The sequence below is a fragment of the Cervus canadensis genome, chromosome 13 (assembly GCF_019320065.1).
Source record: "Cervus canadensis isolate Bull #8, Minnesota chromosome 13, ASM1932006v1, whole genome shotgun sequence".
Lineage (NCBI taxonomy): Eukaryota > Metazoa > Chordata > Mammalia > Artiodactyla > Cervidae > Cervus > Cervus canadensis.
The window spans coordinates 48,773,981-48,800,718 of record NC_057398.1 but is presented as its reverse complement, the minus strand read 5'-3'; the positions used below and the strand labels follow the sequence as shown (position 1 = coordinate 48,800,718).

Here is a 26,738-nt window from a genome sequence, read left to right as displayed (position 1 = left end):
CAATTCCCTGGCACACATCTCCAAGTGGAGACCCATGGTCCAATCAACACTCTCCCATCTATCCAGCCAGACACACAGCCCAACATGACCATGACAAAATTCTCCTGGTTTCTTGCCTTAAACAGGGAGCAAAACAAACTGCCTTGATGGTACTAATGGAGGATCCAAACTTTTTATAAAGATTAAGCTGACAGTCTCCAGCATGAAGCTGTGATTCTTAAGCAGAAGTGCACATTAGAATCAATAGGGAAGCATTTTAAAAATTCACATACCATTTCTTCATCCTGAGTTAACCGAATCATAATCTCTGGAAGTGAGTTAAAAATCATATATATTTTGAAAAAGCCACACAAGTTATTTGGACGTATACCCTAAGTTGAGGCTTCCCTGGTGGCTGAAACAGTAAAGAATCTACCTGCAATGCAGGAGACCCAGGTTTGATCCCTGGGTCAGGAAGATCCCCTGGAGAAGGGAATGGCTACCCACTCCAGTATTCTTGCCTGGAGAATGCCAAGGATAGAGGAGCCTGGCAGGCTACAGACCAGAGGGTCCCAACAGTTGGACACAACTGAAGGACTCCCTCTCTCCCTCTCTCTCTCTCCCTCTCTCTCTCTCTCTCTCTCTCTCTCTCACACACACACACACACACACACACCCCTACCTTAAGCTAAGAACCACTGCTTTTAAGGACTTTACATCTTAAGTAATTGTTCAATAGCCACATATACCTATGAAAGACAAACCAACATTTACTTTCTTGGTTTCATCTATCTGCTCCTGAAATAAAAGACCCAAACTCCATCCATCTAGCCCTAAAATAATTGGCCCAAAACCAAACCAGGTAAAGGGACCCCATTAAAAAGTCACAATGAAGGCTTTTCAGGATTTGGTGCTATTTTCCTTGAAGAGTGCCAGGTAATTCCATACAAATTCTATCCTCCGAGTCCCACATACTCCTGTCACTAGAGAGAGGATCATCTACCATGGAAATATCAATTGAGAATAAAATCCAAGAAACTCCATCTTTGTCTCTGTCTCACACCAGTATGAGAAAGGAGCAATCTTATTTCTGCACTAGTCAAACGATTTTGGCACAGCCTAGTTAAAACTGCAGGCTTCCCTTGTAGCTCAGTCGCTAAAGAATCTTCCTGCAATGCAGGAGACCAGAGTTCAATCCCTGGGTGGGGAGGATCCCCTGGAGGAGGGCATGGCAACCCACTCCAGTATTCTTGCTGGGAGAATCCCGTGGAGGGAGGAGTCTGGTGGGCTACAGTCCATGGGGTCACAAGAGTCAGACATGACTTAGCAACTAAACTACCACAATAAAACTGCAACACAGCCGGCTTCTGAGCAGCTGGATATAGATACACGGAGGGAAAAAAACCACAGTCTACTAGCTGATTAAACTCATCACCACATGTGTCGTGTGAACACAACATTCCTGACAATCTCAATACCTCTCGTTAGGATGGTCACTCTCCTATCCTTAAAATCACTATTTCATATTGTGCAGAAAAGAGGTGGCACTCCAGGTCTAAGGCTGGAGTAGAAAGACCTGCTGGCAAGGCTGGTCCTTGCCTGAAGTCTGGGAACTTGGGCGTGGGAAGTGTCCCCTCAATCCTGACAGGAGTTAGTGGCTCAATGTGCTTAAACTGTGTAAACAATATGGCTTAGATTGAATGCTTGTGTTCTGGGCATCTGGAATTTTGTACGTGCTAGTCAGAGTTAGCCCATGTTACCAGGCTCCAAGGAAAACCTTGGGCATTAAGTTTTTAATGAGTTTCACTCATTAAACAATTGTTGGTAGTCAACACTTCACACATGATGTCACAGTTCACTGTTGAAGGGATTAATAGCATCTTAGGTGAACTATGGGAGAAGATTCTTGGAAGCTTCTATTTGGTTTCCTCTGTCTTCACCCCATGAGCTTTTTTGCTTTGCAGCTTTTTGTTACACTAACCATGACTATGACTACATGCTGAATTCTGTGAGTCCTGCTAGTGAAGCACCTAACTGAGGGGTAATCTTGGGCACCCTGTCAAACACATCTCCTCTCTCCTTAAATTTCCCATAGCTCCCACCACTCTCAGCTGATTACTATCTTAAATATTAATGAAATAATAAAAGCAATCAGAAGTGAACTCCTTTATCCTCCCACAACCCTGTAACTGTACCCTTGTGCTCTGCCTCTCTACTATAAAAAAAAAAAAAAAAAGTGCCCTGCTTCAATCAAAGACCAATCCCTGTATTTATTTTCCTCTTTCCTATATCATAAATCTGTCTCCTCAGTGGATCACTTTTATCAACCATAGTTCTCCCCCATGCTTAAAAACCCTCCCTATGTCCCATGTCCCCTCTAACTACCACCAAAATTCTTTGCACCCCCCCATCACTGTGAAACCTCTGTAAAAACTGTCCATACAATTGTCTATATACATATACATAAACACATATATGTGTGTTTACGTGTGTGTCTTCCACTTTGCTCCATTTTCTCATCTGACTCAATTTGGACTTGTGCCTGCATCCTAGCCACATCCACAACATGTGACAGTCCTTTCTTCTGAAGCTTTTCTTTTGATTTCCTGACAACATGTTCTCCTGGTTTCTTCTATCTCACTAGCCATCTCCATTTCTGGCTCCTCTACTGCTCAAGCTTTAAATTTTGAATGCTTCCAGAGTCAGCCCTTAATCTCTTTCTTTTTCTTATCTACAGACTAAAAATTCTCATCTAGTCCCATGGTTTTACCTGTAAGCAGATGAATCTGAAGTTTGTATCTCCAGTCCTAACCTCCGAAACAACTATGTTTCCAGACTAACATATCAACTACTTACTATTTCAAACGTGGCCAAAACAGAATTCTTAATTCTCACCCTACTCCACTTCTCAGGCATAACAGTCCGACTTCCTAGGTGACTCGGTGGCAAAGAATCCCCACCTGCTAATGCAGGAGACGCAAGGGTTCAATCCCTGGGTTGGGAAGAGTCCCTGGCATAGGAAAAGGCAATCCACTTCAGCATTCTTGCCTGGACAGAGAAATCTGGTGAGCTATGGTCCATGGGGTCAGAAAGAGTCAGACATGACTGAACACAATGGCAGTACAACTGAGTAGTTGTGATTAAGAGTACGAGCTCTAAAATCAGATTAAATGGTTTAGACCTTGACACCACCACTTAACACCCCAGTTTCCTCATCTATAATATAAGAATAACGCTACCTTCTTCATAAGGTTGTGATGATTATTGTTAAATAGGATAATCCATGAAAACTGCTTAAACAGTACCTGGCACACAGTAAATAATCAATATTAGCTATTGTTATTCAGCTTGTTGCCCAGAGCAAAAACATGTGTCATTCCATGACTAATGATCTAAATTATGACCCAAAACACTCTGTCATGTCAAACTCTTATTTTCTTTAGCACTCTTAGAAATATCTACAGTAATCCTATTTATTTACATGTTTATTTCCTGAATTCCCCCCAAATTTTGATATAAGTTTCACAATAGCAGAGACCCTGTCTGCCTTGGTCATTGCTGGATCTGCAGAAAATGATACCTAGCACATACTTGATATGCCATAAATACTTGTTAAAATGAATTAATGGGTGAACTCCAAAATCATTCTATCATAACAATAGACTACAAATCCTAAGGCTACTTATGCTTTGGTAGAAAGCAATTTCCAAGACTCCTTGCTTTAAAAACAAATGCATATTCAATGGCTTCCTACTGTCCAGAGTCAAATTCAACTTATGTAGTGGTACTTCTCAAATAGCCCCAACCCACCATTCCAGCTATATTTCCCACTACTCCCTCACTCTGCTTCAAAGCACATGCCTTTGAGCTTTCCTGCCTCCATACTCTAGCTCCATTGTTCCCTTCCATCTAAAATGCCCATCCTCCTACCTCTAATTCACAAAATGCTACTCTAAGGATCACCTTAAATGTCACCACCATAACTGATCCTTTTTCACTCCCTACTCTCCTTATCAAAAGTAATCCCTCTTGTGTCTCCTTTAATACATTTATATTCTGCTTAATTCCTTGAGGGTAGGAACCACATACCGTCCATCTTTATTGTTCCCATACTCTCTTATACACATAATATTTATTGTGTACAATAAATATTTATGAATTAACTTTAAACAGACCTTCTAACCATACCATCTGGAGCTATTACTAACAATAGAGATACACTGGAATTTATTTGTGTCAGAGATACAAGGAGAGCTGATTCTTGGTGTGACATATATAAAAAGACAATAATCTAAGATTATTCATTTTGGTTGCCAAATGAGCACCACAAACAAATTTTACAGGCATTCAGAGAGGAATAAGCCAACAAAAGATGTCATGGCTTATGCTCCAATTAAAAATAAATTGAAAAAAAAAGATGGAATGGCTGAGAAAAGTATCATTTTAATGACCATCTGCAATCTTGAAATTAAAATTTAATTGTGTATATCTAAAATGCATCCTTTTCTCTGTTCTATACAGCAACCCTGGCTCAGAATCCTTAAATCAAAACCACACATTAGAGAAGGCATTACTTAGAGGTGGTCAGGGAAAAGGCAAAGAACACCGTAAAACTTTACTGTAGCACTAATAATTCTTAAAGAAATTGCTATAAACTGCTAAAAACCAGAATGCCAACTGTAGTAGAGACTGCTTGTGGTTTACCCAGAACCCATCCACTCTTTCTAAACAGAATCCTGGTATTGTGATCTATACTTCCCTCACATAGCCTACATATCCTCAATAATCTCACCAAAGTAACCACTAGTTCAAAAACAGACATGTTTCCTCGTTCTGGCTATTCAGACTAGAGGGGAGACTTTGGGGGTGTTTCTATGAAAGGTAGGCTTGTCCCTCTTGAGAGGGCTATAGGAAGCCACTTCTGTCTCCGTCTCTCAGTTGCTCTCCTCACCCACTTAAACAAGGGATCAAGTTGCTCCAATGCCATCAGTACCACAGTCTCAAGGGAAAGTGTTAAAAGAGGCCAATGCTACAGCCGTGGTGAGTACAAACATACAATAATACAGAAATAATATAGACTATATTCTACATAGAATAATATAGAAAAAAGATTATGATAATTCAATGTTAATGATAACTAATATTTAGGGCGTACTATGTGCCAGGCACTGGTCTAGTACCATATGTGCAATATTTTAGTTAATCTTCACAACAACTCTGTGAAGTATATATAATAACTATCACCACTTTTAGAGATGAAGAAACTGAGGAACAAAGAGGTTCATCAATATGCACCATTCGCTTTGTAATGTTAAGTGGAAAAAGGAGAATATAAAAATACCAGAAGCGTTCCCATGTAGAAAGCTAAATGTGCATATTAAAAAAAAAAAAAACAGAATAGGAAGGTACAAAAATGACAAAAGTTGCTATGTCATAGTGGCAATTTTTTTCTACTTTTTAAAAAGTTGTAGTGGCCATTTATATTATATATTAAGAACAAATAATTTTAAAGTGTAATTTACAAAACATATATATAAATTAATCCCCTCACACACTGCACACAAACAGAAACCAAATTAACATAATTGGAAAGGCGTATCAATTAAACTCAGATCTATAAAACCAAAAATCTCAAGTTAACCTCAACTTAAACAAAATAAAAAGGTATTTCTTTTTCAAACAAAAGAAGTCTAAAGGTAAACAGTCCAAGGCTGGTAGGGCAGTCTGACAAAGTTGTCAAGGGATTCAGGATGCTTTCACCTCCTACTACGTTATCCTTGGAGCACGGCCCTCATGCGTCCATCCTTAAGGTTCAACCTCTGAAGACATCACCCGACATGTTCTCTGTATCGCAGAAGGTATTAAGTGGGGAAAGTTTACCTTTTCATGATGCTCCTGATAAAACATATCACTTTTACTTAAAGTCTAATGTCCAAAACTAGTCCTGTGTCCAAACCTAACTGCAAAGAAAGCTAGAAAATACAGTCAACTGAATATTATTAAAGAAGGGGAGCCCCATCAAAACTCTAACAGCCTTTTTTACTAGAAATGGAAAAGCCAATCTTTAAATTCCTATGGGATTACAAAGGGCCCAGACTAATTAAAACAGTCTTGAAAAAGAAGAACAAAGTTGGAGGGCTCACTCTTCCTAATCTCAAACTTATTACAAAACTATAGTAATCAAGGTTCTGTGATACTGACATAAGAACAGACACACAGACCAATGGAATAGAACTGAAAAGTGCAGAAATAAACCCATACATTTACGGCCAACTGCTTTTTGAAAAGGGTTTAAAGTTCATTTGATGGATAAAGAATAATCTCTTTAAGGAATTACGTTGGCACAATTGGATTTCCACATGTAAAACAATGAAGTTAGACTTCTACTTCACATCATACAAAAATTAACTCTAAGTGGATCAAATTAAAAATAAGAGCTAAATGGCAACCCACTCCAGTACTCTTGCCTGGAAAATCCCATGGATGGAGGAGCCTGGTAGGCTACAGTCCATGGGGTCGCAAAGAGTTGGACACGACTGAGCTACTTCACTCACTCACAAACCATAAAACTCTAGGAAGAAAATACAGAGAAAAATCTTCATGATATTGGACTTGGCAACGATTTCAATGATATGGCACTAAAGGCATAGGAAACAAAAGACAAAATAAATAAAGTGGACTTTCTGAAAATGAAAAAACTTTGTGCATAAAAAGACAATTATCAGGAGGGAGGAGCCAAGATGGCGGAGGAATAGGACGGGGAGACCACTTTCTCTCCTACAAATTCATCGAAAGAACAATTGAACGCAGAGCAAACTTCACAAAACAACTTCTGATCGCTAGCTGAGGACATCAGGCGCCCAGAAAAGCAGCCCATTGTCTTCGAAAGGAGGTAGGACAAAATATAAAAGATAAAAAGAGAGACAAAAGAGCTACGGACGGAGATCTGTCCCGGGAAGGGAGTCTTAATAGAGAAAGTTTCCAAACACCAGGAAACCCTCGCACTGGCGGGTCTGGGGGAAGTTTTCGAATCTCGGAGGGCAACCTAACTGGGAGGAAAAATAAATAAAACCCACAGATTACGTGCCTAAAAGCAACTCCCAGCAGAAAAGTACCCCAGACACCCGCATCTGCCACCAGCAAGTGGGGGCGGAACGGAGAGGAGCAGGTGGCATTGCTTAGGGTAAGGACCGGGCCTGAGTGACCTGAGGGCAATCGGAGGGAGCTTTTGTGAGATAGCAACTTAAATTGTGAGATAGCAAAAGAGAGAGAGAAAATTAACCGGCCCGAACACACAAAATTAGCCGGCCGTTGGCAGAACAAAGGGACCGAGCAAGTCCAGAGGAGCTAGCCGGCTGCGGACCGGCCCAGCCCCGCCGGAGGCGGGGGGAGGGGAAAGGGGCAAACTCGGCCCCAAAGACGGCACCCCCTACCAAACTGCAAACAGGCCTCCAGTTTCTAACCAAAGACTTCCTGAGATTCTGGATAGTCGACATCCGCCAGAAGGGTCGCGGCTAATCACAAGACGCGCGCACCCGACCGGCACGGGCAGAAACGGAAACTGAGGCCGGGGCCGCGGAGGGGAGAAGGCGCACCGCACCCAGGGAAAGTGTGCCCGTCAAGCTCCTGGCTGCCTGAGCTGCTCCGGTCGGGGAAGGCACAAAACGCAGGCAAAAACGAGTCGCGCTTTTGTGGCGTACCCGAAAACTGGAGCCGCACACAACGCAGGGCACTCTCCACATAGAGCAGCCGGGAGCCAGCAGCGCCCCTCCCTCCCGCAGCGCGACTGAACTAGCGAACCTGAACGAGAGACCACCTCCGCCCGCCTGTGTCAGGGCGGAAATTAGATACTGAAGAGACCAGCAAACAGAAGCCAAATAAACAAAGGGAACCGCTTCAGAAAGGACTGGTGCAACAGATTAAAATCCCTGTAGGTAACACCGACTACATCAGAAGGGGCCTATAGATATCGAGAAGTGTAAGCTGGAACGAGGAGCAATCTGAAACTGAACCAAACCCACACTGACCGCAACAGCTCCAGAGAAATTCCTAGAAATATATATATATTTTTTAATTAAAAATAAAATTTTTTTTCTTTATTTTTTCTCTTTTATTTTCTCTTAAAATTCCCCATTACTCCATTACTCCTTAACTTTCATTTTCATATATTTTTATGATTTTTTTAATTAGGAAAAAATTTTTTTTCTTGTTTTTTTTTCTTTTTCTCTTATTTTCTTTTAAAGTCCTCTATTACTCCTCTACTACTCCTTAATTTTCATTTTCATTTTACTATAACCTTGCAAAAAAACAAAAGAGAAGTCCTATTTTTAAACCAAACTTCATATATATTTCTAAAATTTTTTGTTTTTTATTTTTAATATTGTATTTTTGAGTCTAACCTCTACTCTAGATTTTTAATCTTTGTTTTTCAGTATGTGATATAAATTTTGGACATTTAAGAATCCAATATTCAGTTCCCATTTTTATTCAGGAGTGTGTTGATTACTCTCTCCCACTTTTGACTCTCCATTTTCTACCTCAGAACACCTCTAATTCCTCCTTTCCCCTTCTCTTCCCAATCCAATTCTGTGAATCTTTGTGGGTGTCTGGGCTATGGAGAACACTTTGGGAACAGACAACTGCGCAGATCTGTCTCTCTCCTCTTGAGTCCCCCTTTTTCGCCTCCTGCTCATCTCTGTCTCCCTCCTCCCTCTCCTCTTTTTCATGTAACTCTGTGAACCTCTCCAGGTGTCCCTAAGTGGGGAGAATCTTTTCACCATTAACCTAGAAGTTTTATTATCAGTGCTGTATAGTTGGGGAAGTCTTGAGACTACTGGAAGAATAAAACTGAAATCCAGAGGCAGGAGACTTAAGCCAGAAACCTCAGAACACCAGAAAGCTCCTAACTACACGGAACATTAAGTAATAAGAGACCATCCAAAAGCCTCCATACCTACACTGAAAGCAACCACCACCCAAGAGCCAATAAGTTTCAGAGCAAGACATACTGCGCAAATTCTCCAGCAATGCAGGAACACAGCCCTGAGCGTCAACATACAGGCTACCCAAAGTCACACCTAACACATAGACCCATCTCAAAACTCATTACTGGACACTCCATTGCACTCCAGAGAGAAGAAATCCAATTCCATGCACCAGAACACCGACGCAAGCTTCCCTAACCAGGAAACCTTGACAGGCCAATCGTCCAACCCCACCCACTGGGTGAAACCTCCACAATAAAAAGGAACCACAGACCTCCAGAATACAGAAAGCCCACTCCAGACACAGCAATCTAAACAAGATGAAAAGGCAGAGAAATACCCAACAGGTAAAGGAACATGAAAAATGTCCACCAGGTCAAACAAAAGAGGAGGAGATAGGGAATCTACCTGAAAAAGAATTTAGAATAATGATAATAAAAATGATCCAAAATCTTGAAACCAAAATGGAGTTACAGATAAATAGCCTGGAGACGAAGATTGAGAAGATGCAAGAAATGTTTAATAAGGACCTAGAAGAAATAAAAAAGAGTCAATTAAAAACAAATAATGCAATAAATGAGATCAAAAACACTCTGGAGGGAACCAAGAGTAGAATAACGGAGACAGAAGACAGGATGAGTGAGGTAGAAGACAAAATGGTGGAAATAAATGAAGCAGAGAGGAAAAAAAAAAGAATCAAAAGAAATGAGGACAACTTCAGGGACAATGTGAAACACCCCAACATTCGAAGTACAGAAGTCCCAGAAGAAGAAGACAAAAAGAAAGGCCATGAGAAAATACTCGAGGAGATAATAGCTGAAAACTTCCCTAAAATGGGGAAGGAAATAGCCACCCAAGTCCAAGAAACCCAGAGAGTCCCAAACAGGATAAACCCAAGGCGAAACACCCCAAGACACATATTAATCAAATTAACAAAGATCAAACACAAAGAACAAATATTAAAAGGAGCAAGGGAAAAACAACAAATAACACACAAAGGGATTCCCGTAAGGATAACAGCTGATCTATCAATAGAAACCCTCCAGGCCAGAAGGGAATGGCAGGACATGCTTAAAGTAATGAAAGAGAATAACCTACAACCTAGATTACTGTACCCAGCAAGGATCTCATTCAGATATGAAGGAGAATTCAAAAGCTTTACAGACAAGCAAAGGCTGAGAGAATTCAGCACCACCAAACCAGCTCTTCAATAAATGCTAAAGGCTTCTCTAGACAGGAAACACAAAAGGTTGTATAAACATGAACCCAAAACAACAAAGTAAATGGCAACGGGACCACACCTATCAATAATTACCTTAAATGTAAATGGGTTGAATGCCCCAACCAAAAGACAAAGATTGGCTGAATGGATACAAAAACAAGACCCCTATATATGCTGTCTACAAGAGACCCACCTCAAAACAAGGGACACATACAGACTAAAAGTGAAGGGCTGGAAAAAAATATTTCACGCAAATGGAGAACAAAAGAAAGCAGGAGTCACAATACTCATATCAGATAAAATAGACTTTCAAATAAAGGCTGTGAAAAGAGACAAAGAAGGACACTACATAATGATCAAAGGATCAGTCCAAGAAGAAGATATAACAATTATACATGCACCCAACAAAGGAGCACTGCAATATGTACGGCAAACGCTAACGAGTATGAAAGAGGAAATTAATAGTAACACAATAACAGTGGGAGACTTTAATACCCCACTCACAACTATGGATAGATCAACTAAACAGAAAATTAACAAGGAAACACAAACTTTAAATGACACAATGGACCAGCTAGACCTAATTGATATCTATAGGACATTTCACCCCAAAACAATCAACTTCACCTTTTTCTCAAGTGCACACGGAACCTTCTCCAGAATAGATCACATCCTGGGCCATAAATCTAGTCTTTGGTAAATTTCAAAAAAATTGAAATCATTCCAGTCATCTTTTCTGACCCACAGTGCAGTAAGATTAGATCTCAATTACAGGAAAAAAATTGTTAAAAATTCAAACATATGGAGGCTAAATAACACGCTTCTGAATAACCAACAAATCATAGAAGAAATCAAAAATCAAAATGTGCATAGAAATGAATGAAAATGAAAACACAACAACCCAAAACCTATGGGACACTGTAAAAGCAGTGCTAAGGGGAAGGTTCATAGCATTACAGGCTTACCTCAAGAAACAAGTCAAATAAATAACCTAACTCTACACCTAAAGCAACTAGAGAAGGAAGAAATGAAGAACCCCAGGGTAGTAGAAGGAAAGAAATCTTTAAAATTAGGGCAGAAATAAATGCAAAAGAAACTAAAGAGACCATAGCAAAAATCAACAAAGCTAAAAGCTGGTTTTTTGAAAAAATAAACAAAATTGACAAACCATTAGCAAGACTCATTAAGAAACAAAGAGAGAAGAACCAAATTAACAAAATTAGAAATGAAAATGGAGAGATCACAACAGACAACACTGAAATACAAAGGATCATAAGAGACTACTACCAGCAGCTCTATGCCAATAAAATGGACAACTTGGAAGAAATGGACAAATTCTTAGAAAAGTATAACTTTCCAAAACTGAACCAGAAAGAAACAGAAGATCTTAACAGACCAATCACAAGCAAGGAAATCGAAACTGTAATCAGAAATCTTCCAGCAAACAAAAGCCCAGGACCAGATGGCTTCACAGCTGAATTCTACCAAAAATATAGAGAAGAGCTAACACCTATCTTACTCAAACTCTTCCAGAAAATTGCAGAAGAAGGCAAACTTCCAAACTCATTCTGTGAGGCCACCATCACCCTAATTCCAAAACCAGACAAAGATGCCACAAAAGAAGAAAACTACAGGCCAATATCACTGATGAACATAGACGCAAAAATCCTTAACAAAATTCTAGCAAACAGAATCCAACAACATACTAAAAAAATCATACACCATGACCAAGTGGGCTTTATCCCAGGAATGCAAGGATTCTTTAATATCCACAAATCAATCAATGTAATACACCACATTAACAAATTAAAAGATAAAAAGCATATGATTATCTCAATAGATGCAGAGAAAGCCTTTGACAAAATTCAAAACCCATTTATGATTAAAACTCTCCAGAAAGCAAGAATAGAAGGAACATACCTCAACATAATAAAAGCTATATATGACAAACCCACAGCAAGCATTACCCTCAATGGTGAAAAATTGAAAGCATTTCCCCTAAAATCAGGAACAAGACAAGGGTGCCCACTCTCACCACTACTGTTCAACATAGTTTTGGAAGTTTTGGCCACAGCAATCAGAGCAGAAAAAGAAGTAAAAGGAATCCAGATAGGAAAAGAAGAAGTGAAACTCTTGTTGTTTGCAGATGACATGATCCTCTACATAGAAAACCCTAAAGACTACCAGAAAATTACTAGAGCTAATCAATGAATATAGTAAAGTTGCAGGATATAAAATTAACACACAGAAATCCCTTGCATTCCTATATACTAACAATGAAAAAACAGAAAGAGAAATTAAGGAAACAATACCATTCACCATTGCAACAAAAAGAATAAAATACTTAGGAGTATATCTACCTAAAGAAACAAAAGACCTATACATAGAAAACTATAAAACACTGATGAAAGAAATCAAGGAGGACACAAACAGATGGAGAAACATACCGTGTTCATGGATTGGAAGAATCAATATTGTCAAAATGGCTATTCTACCCAAAGCAATCTATTGATTCAATGCAATCCCTATCAAGCTACCAACGGTATTTTTCACAGAACTAGAACAAAGAATTTCACAATTTGTATGGAAATACAAAAAACCTCGAATAGCCAAAGTAATCTTGAGAAAGAAGAATGGAACTGGAGGAATCAACCTGCCTGACTTCAGACTCTACTACAAAGCCACAGTCATCAAGACAGTGTGGTACTGGCACAAAGACAGAAATATAGACCAATGGAACAGAATAGAAAGCCCAGAGATAAATCCACGAACCTATGGACACCTTATCTTTGACAAAGGAGGCAAGGATATACAATGGAAAAAAGACAACCTCTTTAACAAGTGGTGCTGGGAAAACTGGTCAACCACTTGTAAAAGAATGAAACTAGAACACTTTCTAACACCATACACAAAAATAAACTCAAAATGGATTAAAGATCTAAATGTAAGACCAGAAACTATAAAACTCCTAGAGGAGAACATAGGCAAAACACTCTCCGACATAAATCACAGCAGGATCCTCTATGACCCACCTCCCAGAATATTGGAAATAAAAGCAAAAATAAACAAATGGGACCTAATGAAACTTAAAAGCTTTTGCACAACAATGGAAACTATAAGCAAGGTGAAAAGACAGCCCTCAGATTGGGAGAAAATAATAGCAAATGAAGCAACAGACAAAGGATTAATCTCAAAAATATACAAGCAACTCCTGCAGCTCAATTCCAGAAAAATAAATGACCCAATCAAAAAATGGGCCAAAGAACTAAACAGACATTTCTCCAAAGAAGACATACAGATGGCTAACAAACACATGAAAAGATGCTCAACATCACTCATTATTAGAGAAATGCAAATCAAAACCACAATGAGGTACCATTACACACCAGTCAGGATGGCTGCTATCCAAAAGTCTACAAGCAATAAATGCTGGAGGGGGTGTGGAGAAAAGGGAACCCTCTTACACTGTTGGTGGGAATGCAAACTAGTACAGCCACTAGGGAAAACAGTGTGGAGATTTCTTAAAAAACTGGAAATAGAACTGCCATATGACCCAGCAATCCCACTTCTGGGCATACACACGGAGGAAACCAGATCTGAAAGAGACACGTGCACCCCAATGTTCATAGCAGCACTGTTTATAATAGCCAGGACATGGAAGCAACCTAGATGCCCATCAGCAGATGAATGGATAAGGAAGCTGTGGTACATATACACCATGGAATATTACTCAGCCATTAAAAAGAATTCATTTGAATCAGTTCTAATGAGATGGATGAAACTGGAGCCCATTATACAGAGTGAAGTAAGCCAGAGAGATAAAGACCAATACAGTATACTAACACATATATATGGAATTTAGAAAGATGGTAATGATAACCCTATATGCAAAACAGAAAAAGAGACACAGACATACAGAACAGACTTTTGGGCTCTGTGGGAGAAGGCGAGGGTGGGATGTTTCGAGAGAACAGCATCGAAACATGTATATTATCAAGGGTGAAACAGATCACCAGCCCAGGTTGGATGCATGAAACAAGTGCTTGGACCTGGTGCACTGGGAAGACCCAGAGGGATCGGGTAGAGAGGGAGGTGGGAGGCGGGATCGGGATGGGGAATACATGTAAATCCATGGCTGATTCATGTCAATGTATGACAAAACCCACTACAATATTGTAAAGTAAGTAGTCTCCAACCAATAAAAATAAATGAAAAAAAAATTTAATTAAAAAAAAAAAAGAATTATCAACAGAGTAAAAAAAAGTAAAGCACAGAATGGGAGAAAATGTTTGCAAGTCATATATCTGATAAGAGCTTAATATTCAGAATACACACAGAAGAACTCTTCAGCTTCTTCAATACAGAAGAACTTTCAATCTCAACAACAAAAAAACAAACAACTCAATTTAAAATACTGGCAAATGACCTGAACAGACACTTCTCTGAAGAAGATATGCAAATGGCCAATAAGCACATGAAAATCTGCCACTAATCATTTGGGAAACGCAAATTAAAACTACAGTGAGATACCGTTTCACACATACTAGAATGGATACAATAAAAAAATGTTAAGCTACCAAGTGTTGACAAAAATACAGAGAAATAGAAATCTTAGTACATTGCTGGTAGGACTGTACAATGGTACAACTGCTTTGGAAAACAGTTTGGCAATTCCTCAGCAATGTTAAACATAGAATTACCATATGACCCAGAAATTCCACTCCTGGGTACATGTCCAAAAGAATTAAAAACAGGAAATCAAACATATCTATATACCAATGTTCGATGCAGTATTATTCATGATAGCCACAAACTAGAAACCACCCAAATGTTCACTGAAAGATGGATAGATTAAAAAAATGTGGTAATATACATACAATGGTATATTATTCAGCCTTAAATATAAATGAAACTCTGATACATGCTACAAAAAGGATCAATCTTGAAGACATTAAGTGAAATAAGCCAGATATGAAAGGATAAATACTGTATGATACAACTTTTATGAAACATCCAGAATAGACAAATTCATAGAGAAAGAAAATAGATTACAGGTTGCCAAGAGCTTAGGGGAGAAGAAAATGGAAAGTTATTGCTTCATTAGTACAGAGTTTCTGTTTGGGGTGATGAAAGTTTTCAGAAATAGACAGCTGTGATGTTTACAAAACATTGTAAACATGTCACTGAATTATACATTTCTAAATGGTTAAAACAGAAATTTTGACATATGTTTGCTGCTGCTGCTGCTGCTAAGTCGCTTCAGTCGTGTCCGACTCTGTGCGACCCCATAGACGGCAGCCCACCACGCTCCCCCGTCCCTGGGTTTCTCCAGGCAAGAACACTGGAGTGGGTTGCCATTTCCTTCTCCAGACATATGTTTAGCCACCAAAAAAAAAAAAAAAAAGGTTAAAAAAAAAAAAAAAAGGAACAAAGGGAGACAGGAAAATGGGGGAAAACAGAGAGATTACTGTGTTTTTCATCCATCTCAGAAACAAATACATACACATACACACACACACACACACACAAACACACACACTCATGTACAGTTAAGAATTTCAGGCAGCTACAATTTTCAAGGGTCCTTCCCTCCCCAGAGTTGTACCATGACTCCAAATTCAAATATATTTCCAAAGCACTGGTAACAAGGAGCATTTAGAGCACATCCAAAACACATACACAAACACAAAGTAATCACAAGTTAAATTATAATCAAACAGCACCAGAATTCAAGCACTATAACTGCCTTTACTCACACTGTATTATTTTTGTAGTAATAATCTAAAGTAACAACCTAATAACGTCTTTCTAGTTTTAATAATTTGGCTAAATATGTGAATAAACCAGATGGCATTCATATAGCCATATCTGCTATACCCTAAAAACTCAAAAGGAAAATTAATCAAAACAAAGCTGAGCTTTCCTTGGAAGAAAAGCTATAAACCTAAACAGCATATTAAAAAGCAGAGACATTACTTTACCAACAAAGGTCCGTCTAGTCAAAGCTATGTTTTTTTTCAGTAGTCATGTATGGAAGTGAGAGTTGGACTGTAAAGAAAGCTGAGCACCGAAGAATTGATGGTTCTGAACTGTGGCACTGGAGAAGACTCTTGAGAGTCCCTTGGACAGCAAGGAGATCCAACCAGGCAATCCTAAAGGAAATCAACCTGGAATATTCATAGGAAGGACTGATGCTAAAGCTGAAGCTCCAATACTTTGGCCACCTGATGCCAAGAGCCACCTCATTGGAAAAGACCTTGATGCTGATGCTGGGAAATGTTGAAGGCAGGAGGAAAAGGGGTCGACAGAGGACAAGATGGTTGGATGGCATCACCAACTCAATGGACATGAGTTTGAGCAATTTCCAGGAGATAGTGAAGGACAGGGAAGTCTGGCATGCTGCGTCCATGGGGTCACAAAGAGTCAGCCGCGACTGAGCAACAAAACTGAGCTAAACACACTGGTCATCTATAAAAGTTCGTATCCAATATGCTTGAATAGAATCATATTTAAAGGCATGTAAATACTAGCCTTTACATTTTGGAGGCTAGTATCTTTTAGAAATGGACAACCTTTAAAGTATACACGATATAAACCAGGTGAAACAGTTAATCATAGTGAAAATCCTTCTGTGAAAGGACAGTAGTAAACTGAACTAAACATTTTCTTGGTATTTTTTCAGAAAGTTTTCCAAACTTTCAAAATGAGAAATTCTGACTCCAATATAATTTGAGTAACATGCAGAGAATTTTAGGGGAAAAAAATCAGTGCAAACAGCTTTACCTGAAAATTCTTAGTACTGGGGCTTTTAAAAATCTAAATAATTTCTATTTCAAAAACTACATACTCTTACAAAAATCATCTTTGTATATTTCAGAATTGAAATGTAAATTAGATAATGCTACAAAGGAAGTATTACTATTGCTAGAGGAAAAATTCCTTCATTATTTCCAAATACCAGCTATATGACATCATTTCCTTTTACCTCTGTTTTTTAAAAATGGGATGGTTGAAATTTTATTTTTTGTAGCATACCTAATTGAAAACAAAATGATACTAGGTTATTATAAATATTTCATTCTAACCCTGGGTAACTATTTTAAACTATGGACGCTGCTACCTAGGAACTCTGGTTAGAGCTACTTTAAATTACTTTTATTCTAAGTAAAAGCATTGTATCCAGAAACTGAAAAATGATCACCAATTTAAGATTTAAATTTTAGTTTACAACAATACTATTTTTAATGTTTTCTTTTTCCCTTTTAGATGAAATGCAAGAATAAGTACAGAATGTTTTAAGTATACAATCACCAACAAAATAAGTCTGGAAAACAGTAAAAATGACCTTCAACAACAGCAGTGCATTCAACAAAAAAATCAGGAGAATAATCTCTCATGTAAGGAAACCAAGTACTGAATAACTGTTTGGTCCTTTGGGCTGCTATAATAAGATACCACAGATCTATTTCTTAAATTCTGGAAGTTAGAACTAAAAGACCAAGGTGCCAGCAGAGTTGCCTTCTGTGTCCTCACATGGTGGGAGGGTTCGCAAGCTCTCTGGGGCCTCGTTCATTATAAAGGAACGAATAATCCCATCCAGAGAGGTTCCACAAAGGCCTCACTTCCTAATGCCATCATCTTTAGGGGTTTGGATTTTAACATATGAATTTTGGAGGGACACTAACATTCAGACCACAGCAGCAATTCAGTAATAATTTGTTTTAGAGTGTGTTTTTCAAGTATCCTAGAGTTCAAATTAAACAAGGAAAGCATCCCCTGAAAACCTAACCCAGGAGTAGTTAGAAAACAGTCCAGTTTCCCACTTAGTCCTACTGCTCAGCAACTACCTGAAACAAACTTCTCATAAACCCGCCCTAAAACAGATATGAAAAGCATAACTCAAATTATTTAGGTTTCAAAAAATTTTCTCTGTGGAATATTAAAATTTATTTCAAAAAGAATCTGATTTAATATGAGGCATTTCCTTGCATTTACAAGGTCCAACAGGAATTTCAGAAGACTCAAGAGAGGCTGTGTGCTTAATTGCTCAGTTGTATCCGACTCTGTGTGACACCATGGACTGTAGCCCATCAGGCTCCTCTGTCCTTGGGATTTTCCAGGCAAGAACACTGGAGTGGGTTGCCATTTTCTCCTCCAGGGCATCTTCCCGACCCAGGGATCGAACCTTCATCTCCTGCATTGGCAGGCAGGTTCTTAAGCACTGAGCCACCAGGTAAGCCTACAAGAGAAGCTGAGTATTTTTAAATCAAAGCTATCCTGCAGCTGAGCATCTGACAAGCATTCTGATGTCTGCTGTCATACCTGGTCACTTACTACTTTATAGAAGTGATCAATTCATCCATCTTTCATATCATTTGTATAATTTAGTTTGTCTTTATTGTTCTACTAGAGTTCTTTTGTTGTGTGTTCAATTCCATAAACATTGAGTAATATGTGTGCCTTATGTAACTTCATTAACGTAATTACATAGAATTTACCCTACCTTTTCCTAAAATAAAGACTATTCATAAAATGCCATCTATAAGAACAGAGCAATCACTAAAGAAGAAAAAAGATTATCTGCTCAAAAATAAACTGATAAATTTTAAATCTATTTACTGTATCCAGTTTTGAGGTCCTTGGTTAAGGACTTGGAAAAAAATTTGAAAATGAGATTAATGAGGAAGGATTAAAGGAACAGGGACTACATAATTCTTCAAAAACTATTTTTTTAAGTATTCATGTTTCTTAGTTATTCATAAACACAGATTCAATTGCCAATTAAGGTTCAAGAAAACCACCAGGCCCCAGTAAGTACCTTCACCCTCACTAAGAGCCTTTCCCTTTCTGTACCAACCTCCCAACACAGTTACAGCATAACCTTAGTTAAATGCATATTCACGGTTTACATTCCTGCGACATGATTTGTGACCATTTCCTACACAAATTTTTTTCTTAATAATTGCTTTCTCATTTGTTTCATTTTCCAAGCAACTCTAAGCTCTCCCCAGATTTCTGAATCTCCTCTCAAGATATTCACTTACATCAGATACTAAAGAAGTCTCTCAGGGAGATTTCTTTGCTGCCTCTTATCTGGGCTGATTGACCTCTATGTTCCATGCAATCACTCCATATTCTTCCTTCACCATCATCCTAGGAAATCCTTTCTTCTCTCCCCTCTACTGGATCTCCTACTAGGAGATGTCCTGTATTTTCTCATCTTCATTTCCTCCCTCGTTTAGTTGGGGCTAGAGCATCCAACTCATCACAGTTTGTCTATGTCTCTCCTGGTTTCAGCACAAGTCGATATATTAAGAAATTTCCTAGTCCCAGGTAAACCTGGATGGTGGGTTACCTTACTGGTAGTCCACGGGTTGCAGGTCAAACTTTTTTTGAAGACCTGCAGCTCTTAACATGTCCTTATCCCACCTTCACACTTATTGAGAATATGGATGGCTACAGAATTCCAGTTTGGAAATCTTTTTCCTTCAGAATACTAACACTATCTTCTAGCTTCCAGTGTTGCTGCTGAGAATTCTAGAGCCTTTCTCATTCCAGATCCTTTGTATTGATTAGTTTCTTTTTGGAAACTTTTTGAGTCTTTGTCCCCAGAGATCTGGAAATTCCACAGTGAACTGGCTGTAAATCTTGGTATGAATCTATTTCCACCCCTTGTGCTGTACTTGGTGGGGCCTCTCTGTCTAGAAACTCACGTCCTTCAATTCTAGAATATTTTCCTAGAGGTTCCTCCCCTCCGTCCTCCCAACTGGAATTCCTATTATTCACACCTCTTAAACTGGTCCTCCAGTGTTCTTCTCTTCTATCTCCTTCTATCTCCTCTCTTCTATTCCTTTGTGATTTTTGCTCTATTTTCCAAGAAACTCCTTCAGCTTTACCTTCCAGTTCTTATACTGAGGTTTTAATTTTAGCTATCACATGTTTAATTTCAAAGGATTTTTTAATTCACTTTTATTCCTTTTTAGGACATCCTGACTCATAACTTACTCCATGGTCCTTCTCTTATCTCTGAAAATATCGTTAGCTTTTTTGAAATTATGCTTTCTCTGCAGACCCTGTTTCACATAAGGTGTTTTTCTCCCGTTTTTCTGTTCATTTGCAATTGTACTTATTTCCTCACAGGCTTTCTTCAGATATCTGACAATCCTTGGTTTTCTATTAGGTTTGAGAAAATGAAAGAGCTAATCAAAGCTCTGAAGCCCTGGGTGAAGCCCGCTGATAATGAACTGCACTGAAGTGTGATTGCCTCTGCCCTTTGCTGAGGAATCCCTGATACATCTATATCTTAATCCTTGATTTTGGAGCTGCTCAGAGGCTCCAGAGACACTTCTCTAACCTCCTGCCTCTGTGATAAGGGCCTAGTTGTCCACATTCTGGTAGTCAAGCAAAAGTAAATAAACATGTATTTACTCTCCTGTTTTCAGTATGAAATGCCAATCCTAAACTATGCCTAATATCACTCAACACAGAGAACCTCTGTTTTACTGAAAATGAACACCCAGTCTTTGGGGAGGAAAGACAGGAGTCAACTGGCATGGAGGAGAGGGATGCTAGAGCTCCTACGATTTACACAACAGTTTCAATGGATTGTCCACATTTTAGTTCCACCCTTACCTCAACTTTCACAGGTTCCTGACAATACCAACATCTAAGACTTTTGAGGATTCTGCCAAGTAAAAGGAATAGGCCCTGCTTTACACAATTAACAACTTAAGACTTGATGTTCTCAGATGTGTTAAGTCAGCAGTTATCACCCATCTACCTGCTTTTTCAGCTTCCAATATTTCATAGTATCCTCCCATTTTTCTCATCCTTGAAGATTCATGACGTTTTAAGAATTCCTTTACTGTAGTTTTAACGGGGTTGCAGAAGAAAATGCAACTAATTTGTGTGTTCAACTCATCATCACCAGACTATGCTGAATGTTGTGCAAATAAGGTTAAACACACACTTAATGTAAGAAAATCTTACCTTCAAAAACTAGAGATTATTTGCATTTTATCTTATTCCTTTAAACCCTGATTAAACACTTATAGACTGTCAACTGCTAAGGGAGGGGATGATAAACCACTACTTGTAAGAAATCCCTTTTGAAATAAAACAGGATATATCAGTGAGGAAAGAAATCCATGGAATACTAATAGTTAAAAAATAAGCAAATAAAAGATTTTACTAGTAGAAGATTCAACACTTTATATATGAAATACAGTTTAGGGAACACTAGGGTATACTATGAGTTTTCTTCAGGCTTACTATCATAAATGCGTGCTTACACATTTATGGGTGCTACATAATCTTTAGTCCACAAAATGTTCTAAGTGAATGAATACCAATAATTTTTCAGGATTATTTTCATCTTCTGAGTTGAGGTCTAGAACTCTACCACTGATTTGCAGGTTGGAGCTTTATAAATGTAAAAATAAATCATAACTAGCATTTCATATTTGCTGTTGGTGATGAAAATACACATGAGCTTAATATTTACTGAAAAAGAGTTCTGTTAATAACAACAAAATGTGACAATGCAAAGTATCCTAAGAGAAGGAATAAGATGCTGTCGGCATAGTCAGACATCAGAGGGAAAGACACCTCTGATGCCAATATAATTCAATAAAACATTACCAGTAAGTTATGTTTGTCAACAGTAAAATAAAGTTATTTACATCGCTGTATAGCTATACATTTCACCTAAACTTTCAAAACTAGTGTTTTATCTTCCTTTATCGTAAGGCCCAATAGAAACTTCAAAAACAGAATGAGAAAAAAGACAACAAAATTTAACTATAAATCACCAGAAAAAGAAAATTCTAAACCAACTTTCAACCTTTTGGAAGAATAAGCTATTATTATTATCTCAATTTTCCACTGATGATAAAACAGACTTAGAGAAGTTAAGTAACTTGCTTAAATCAACCAGCCCATAACCACGGGAGCCAGTCTGAAACCAAAGTCCCTGCTATTGTTTAGCATATAGGTTTAGAACAGAAATATTTCAGGGTGAGGTATTCCACTGTAGATCTTCACCATGGAAACTCTAAGTATTAAATTTAATTAAGTTTTTGTCACTATGAATAGAACAAACTGACTAGAAGTGGGTTTGTTTTGGTAAATTAAGTCTACAGTGATGTGTAAGCAATTTGAAATAAAAATCAAAATTTAATAAATGACTGCATGACTGAACTAATTCACATGTATTCTTAAAAGATTGTTTTCAACCACATAAGTAGGTATTTTCAAACTTAATTAGATCAGGGTTGAGAGGAATAGTGTTGATGAGGAAGAACTAAAGAGAAAAATTAATATATTTCCCACTCACAGAAGTGAGTGGGAAAAAAGACTGATTGATCCTATAAGTTATTTATCTTTAAAATCAAGTCAAATTACTCTCCAGTATTATCTACCACTCTATAGTCAGAATAGAAGTTTACAGTAATCACAGAGTTCTACTTGCTCACAGGGTGTTGAAACAGCACTAATTATATATGGCTTCCTCTTTAATAAAAGTACTGTACATTCTGGCTTCTTTGCACTACACATAAATAGGTGCTGGTGCTTGAAACCCATAGTTTCACAGATACAAATAACAGTAAAGTTCCCACACTAATCCTAAAGTCTGAAACCAAGAGCTTAGCAAAAACATTATAACCTTATAAAAAAGAATACTTAAAACTATAATGAATCCTGAAATTGCATGTCCATGATCTTTTCCTCTGAAATATCACAAAGTAATGAAAATAACTAAAGCTGCAAAAAGATACGGTGAGAACTTCTGAATTTGTTGTGAATGCCTATAGTTAAATAGCAAGTTGATATGAGAGCAAGAAAAGCTCATAAATAGAGACCTATCAGTAATTTCTAGGACTTTAGACGCTAACAGCACTGATTCATTATTATATTTCATTCTACTTTACAGGGTGCTTTTCCTGGACGCAAATGCTCACCAGCCTCACTCATGTCCTACTCCACCATGATTAAGTTTATCTTTCAGTTCTTATGACTATCACACAGGAGACAAAAGTTCACAACCACTAAGTAAAATCTAACTTATTCAGATTTGGATTTTCTCTCCAAACCATACAGTGTTCCAAATTTTCCCTCAAAATTAATTCTTTCTATCTCTGACACAAAGGACACCATGACTTCATAGTGAAAGAACATTTCCCAAAGGGTGTTCCATGGAACACTGGCTTTCATCCATCTTCCCCAAAACATAAAAAATATCCGTATAACCCACAATATTTCTAAAGTTTAATTTTGTTCAAAATACTTTCCCATATTTATTTAGCCACACAAACCTTCTCCCCTCCAAAAGCACCTACTGATATCCCAGATTTCCAGAACCCACTTAACAACTAGGGAGGGGGCCAGAGTAAAGAAACCCTAACTCCCAACAGAACAGTTCATGTGAGGAAGAATTAATGGGCAAATAGTGAGACTGGAAAGTGGAGAGCCAGGTCTTTGAGCCTCCCGTTAACGATGAAAGCCAAAGTGCTACTTTCCTACAGCAGCAGATAAAGAAGCACTAGAATGGGAGGAGGGGTACTGGCCAATAGAGGCTAATAGCTATTAATTGGAAGAAGTGGACAATGCAGAGGGGAAGTATGGAGGACTAGCTGAGAAAAGCAATTCTGTTCCTCTGGTCAGTATCAAAGGGGGGAAAAGGAAATCCCCTGGATCTGGAAAGGAGTTTTATATGCAGTGATAACAAAAGACAGTCATTCATATGTCTGGGATGACCTATATTTATAGTGCAGGTCATTAAAAAAAAAAGATCTTTATGGAAAGAAGTTCTTGACTCAAGATACAGCAAAATCTGCTGAGCAATTCTTCATATTAGCTACTGAAACTTGAAGGCAACCTCACTGGAAGTTTTGTGAGTAACAAGGGATGAGACCATGAGTAACAAGGGAACCAGCAAACCCTGCTCACCTGTATCTACTGTAACACACATCTGGAGTAATGGGAAGACATAAACAAAAACCACAACCAAAATCTGTAGGTCATATCCCTCATGTTTGACAAGTTATACAACTTTACAGTCAGTGGAAGTCAACATCCAGGAACCCCAAGTCAGAGAAGGAAAAATGTGAAAAGAAAAGAAATGAACCATCAAAGACAAAACAAATGAGTGAATCCAGTTGTCCATTAATTTCTCAATTAAAAGTACCCAGTTATTCACAAATCAGCCTGAAGTAGCAACCCAGGAAAACAGTATATTCATGCTCATTATCTCATTTTTCCTCTCTCCTATTCTCCCTCCCTCCTTCCAAGTATCTTATCCCTATCTAAGTTCCTTTTCTTTAAATTCTTCAGTCTGTCCCTAATTTAAACATGTGTGCTTTTTGAAAAGGGTAACTATGTCCATAATCTTTTCACTGTTAAACAGCCAACATGCTTTAGTATCATCTACCCTAGAATTCTAACTCTGCTCATTCCAATCTTCAGTAAAATATACAAGAAAACACAGGAATTCTGTATAACAATAGTTATTCTTCCAACACATGACTACTTAGTATTTTCTATTCTATTTAATTTTTTAAATGCTAGCTGGACTTAGTAAACTGATTCTAAAACCTATCAAAACCAATAGGATGAAATCAGCAATATATACAATATACTGGCAATAAGTGAACATGAAGAGAAAAGGTTTTGGAAGAATTTTTTTTTACTACCATAGAAGAGGAGTACAATCAAATATTAATTTGCAACAAGCTCAGTTCTTTTACTTTAAAATAGCCTGGGCTTACTATCTTAGTCAAGTCCCAGGAATTATTTCATAAAATTTCCGAAATTATTTCATAAAATTTCCAACATATTATGCTATTTGTGTTTACACCACTGTGCTTAGGTATGTCCTATATTTTCATATGAAATAAGTTCCTAAAATTATTAGTTATTCTTGACATCCCTGTTCTCACCCATTGAGCAATATAGCCTTTTAAAAAGAAATAGAAGAGAAATGGAAATATAATAGCCACCACCTAAGAACATGCTTCTATCATGTGCCAGCATTGTGTGAGATCAAATAATTGTACTTATTTTCACTCTAAGAAGAGACTAAATTATTAGGTGACTAGTATAAAGGAAACTACCCAACATATATTTTTGGTGACATTTATGATGATCCTAGTTGAGGACTTAAATAAACCTAATTATGTGTATTACATGAACTTTTTGATAATTTGGTATGATTAATAAACTCTACTTAGGAAAAGCTAACAATGAAGAACAGTATAAGTGAAAAACAAAGAAAAGATTCAGATTTGTGTAATTAGGCCATCATCACCTCCCTTAACAGACCTACAGAGCAAAAAATGTGAATAAGCTTTAAAACTACTCTAGTAAAATGAAAAGTTTAAATCACAGTACTTACTGATGTACTCTAGTGACAAGTTTATTAACCATTCAGGCTATTTTGTGTGCGTGTGCATACACTGAATAAACTATAAAATCACTGTTGTTAAAGGATAATTTAAACAAAATATTGTAAACTCCAATATTCAGAAAGCATCAAAATACAGTTAGCCACATACAGTCTAGCTTTTTTTTTATTTGAGTAATATTATCTTTCCCCTATTTTTAAACAACTTGATTCAGAATTTCCTAAAATTTTAACTTTCCATTTCAAAGTAGAGGACAGCCAATTTAATGAATAACATATTCATTTAGTCACTACCAGCAAATTAGCTTATAATGTAAAAGCTATTTTTACAACTCTACTGTAGTTACACTACTGATATCAAAACCATTATTGTATAAACAAAACATATAAAACAAATCATTTTGACATAAAATAAGGACAAAACATAATCTTTCAAATCTTACTGTACATAACTTGAAAATATAAATTTGACAGTGATCTATGGCATTAAGGTATAAAAGCACTCTTATCCCCTTGCTCTATTGTTCAATGGCTTAATCCCCTCTTCCTCTCTAGAACTCTACTTACTTCCTCCCTGAGGCCATTAGCTCCAAATGCAAGGAGTGCTATCCAAAAACAAAATATGACTTTGGACTGTCAAGTTTTCTCACTGTCATGATGCGGTAATGAACAAAACATTATCAATATAAATATGAAACGGGTCATAACTAGGAATAAAGTGAAATTGATGGAAATGAAGCAAGTCAAACAGAATTTTGCTGACTCCATTTTTAAAAATAAGGCATGTGTAGGGAGGATAGTTTGGGGGAGAATGGATGTAAGTACACATATGGTTCAGTTCCTTTGCTGTTAACCTGAAACTATCACAACATTGTTAATCTGCTATACCCCAACACAAATTAAAAAGTTTTAAAAAAATAAAGATATTATCTAGATGACACTTTCATTAATACAGACAGCCAAACACAAATATACAGCATGTATTAACAGAGTATTTACTACTGCTCTCCTGTTGCAAATATTGGGTCTTTTAAAACTCAAACTAAGAACTGTATCATTTAAGGCAAATCTAAATTATCAAATTTAACCCCAACAAACAAACTCTTTCAATCTCCATCACAGACCAAATAAATAATGTTAAAAAATTAAACTG

The 26,738-nt window shown here is 37.6% G+C and overlaps 1 protein-coding gene across 8 annotated transcripts in view; it reads right to left on the bottom strand.

The window, feature by feature from the left end:
- CDC42BPA (CDC42 binding protein kinase alpha) overlaps window positions 1-26,738 on the bottom strand; it is a 295,068-nt gene that overhangs the window by 265,512 nt on the left and 2,818 nt on the right. The window lies entirely within an intron of this gene.